Genomic DNA, 2,574 nt, shown 5'->3' with positions numbered 1-2,574 from the left:
ATCTGAGACAGAGAATTTATATGAAAGTGATTTTGTTGTTGTTGTTGTTTTTTTGGTTTTTGGTTTTGTGGGTTTTTTTTTTTTTTTCAGAGATGAGGTCTTGCTATGTTGTCCATGCTGGCCTCAAGCTCCTGGGCTCAAGAGATCTTCCCACTTCAGCCTGAGTAGCTCGGGCAGCAGGTGGACACCACAAAGCCAGGCTGTGTGAAAGTGATTTATAAGTGTTACCAGAGAAAATTGGTAGAGAAGTGGAGAAGGGGAATGGGGCAAGAAAGAAGGTTGGACAAAGGAGTGTTATCAAGTAAAGTCACACAGAGGGTAACTGAGGCTTGACCCTCCAGGGGAGCTTTGGGACACTGTGGGTCATTAGGGCAAAGGAACTGGAGGATTTCTATCTCCACACTGTCAGTCATGAGTTAAGGGCTGTCCCCGGGGCATGAAAACTTTCAGGTATTTCTGGTTTTCTTGAACATGCAGGAAAAGCAGGTCCTAGCAGCCTAGGTGCAGCCCTCCAGTGAAGGCCAAAGGTACTGGCCATTGGGAGGAAAAGTACACAGAAAACTACAGTGCACAAAAATGGTAAAATAATTCAGAGTACAGGAGAGCTGAGAGCATCTGCACATTCTTTCAACAGACTTTTACTGAATATCTATTACATTATAGATGCTGCATGGAAATTGTCCAGGCACAGTCTTTGCCTTCAGTGATCCAGTCCTGATGTCTTTTTTTTTTTTCCCCACAGTCGGGATCTCACTCTTGTCGCCCAGGCTGGAGTGCAGTGGTGTGATCACAGCTTACTTCAGCCTTGAACTCCTGGGCTCAAGCAATCCTCCTGCCTTGGCCTCCCAAAGTGTTGGGATCACAGGCAAGAGCCACCACGCCTGGCCTGGTCCTGATGTCTTGAAGGGGAGACAATTGCACATGAGTAAGTCTTGTTCAGGACGCAAGGTGCAACAGCAGCAGTAGGTAGGAACTCAGAGAGGAAGTGCCCCAACTGTGCCCAAGTGATTCTCGGGCGTGACTTAGGATCTTAAAGGATGACTAAGGGGGAAAAGGGTATTCCTAACCAAAGGAACAGCATGTACGAAGGCAGAGAAAGAAAGCACACATTTGTTTGGAAATGAGGAGTAGTTTGCTGTAGCTAGAACACAGGGTGTGGGAGAAAGGAAGACAGCGGGAAGCCAAGGCTGTAAAGAGAGGCTGGGATGAAGTGACGAAACACATTTTATACCCTGTTAAGGAGACAGTAAAATTTTGAGATGGGCCTGGCCATGCTTATAGAGGTGTTTAGGAAGAGGGTGGCCACATAAACCAGGTACTGGACACCAGGTGTTCTGTCAGCCCAGCATCCACAACCCTAACCAGATCATCCTGTTTCTCTACCTCTCTCTCTCTCTCTCTCTCATTATAGAGATGGGGTCTCACTATGTTGTCCAGGCTGGTCTCAAACTCTTGGCCTCAAGCCATCCCCCCACCTCAGCTTCCCAAAGTGCTGGGATTACATGGGTGAGCCACCACACCCAGCCCTGTTTCTCTAGGCCTGATGATTGCCAGACAAAGGAGAGTCAGGGCTGGGGCTTTCCTTGGAGAGGCTGGGAAAGAGGTTTGCGGAACTGCACACTGGCTGGAGGGAAGGGCAACTCAGAGAACAGAGCCAGCAGGTGGAGACATGAGGAACAGCTTCTGTGGACGTCAGCACAGTGCCGGATCCAGTGGACACATGGATACCAATATTCCCTATGATGATAAATATCAATTAATTCCAATAAGTTTCCTTTTTCTGGCTTAGGCTGGATTGAGTCAGGTTTTTGTCACATTAAGTGAATGAGTCCCCATTCATACAGAATATATGGGGATTTTTGTTCTGCGTTGTTTGAGACGGAGTCTTGTTCTGTTGGCCATGCTGGAGTTCAGTGGCAGGATCTCGATTCATTGCAACCTCTGCCTCGTGGGCTCAAACAATTCTCCTGCCTCAGCCTCCAGAGTATCTAGGATTACAGGCACCCACCTTTTTGTATGTTTTTCGTAGAGACAGGGCTTCATAATGTTGGCCAGGCTGTTCTTGAACTCCTGACCTCAAGTAATGCCATTCAAGTGCACATCAACTGTTTTGGAGAATGCTGCCAAGGTGGTATTCAGAGGAAAATGCCTAGCCTTAAATACTTTTGTTAATAAAAAAAAAAAAATTCTAAATTAAGTGGACTATGCATTCAACTCAAGAAATTAGGAAAAGTAAAACAAAAGAAATCAAAAGAAAGTATAAGGAGAAAATATGTAAAATTAGAAACAGAAGTTGGAGAAGGGAAAGAGGGAAAAGGGCAGACTTGATACAGGAAAGACCTGCCAGGCGTGGTGGCTTATGCCTGTAATCCCAGCACTTTGAGAGGCTGAAGTGGGAGGATTGCTTGAGCCCAGGAGTTTGAGACCAGCCTGAGCAACATGGTGAAACCCCATATCTACAAAAAAATACAAAAAGTAGCTGGGTGTGGTGGCTTGCACCTGTGGTCCCAGCTTCTCGAGAGGCTGAGGCTGGAGGATTGCTTGAGTCCAGGAGGTGGAAGCTGCAGTGAGCCA

Source organism: Pongo pygmaeus, chromosome 18, assembly GCF_028885625.2.
Source record: "Pongo pygmaeus isolate AG05252 chromosome 18, NHGRI_mPonPyg2-v2.0_pri, whole genome shotgun sequence".
NCBI lineage: Eukaryota > Metazoa > Chordata > Mammalia > Primates > Hominidae > Pongo > Pongo pygmaeus.
The sequence above is the reverse complement of the archived record's forward strand: the minus strand, read 5'-3'. Positions refer to the sequence as shown.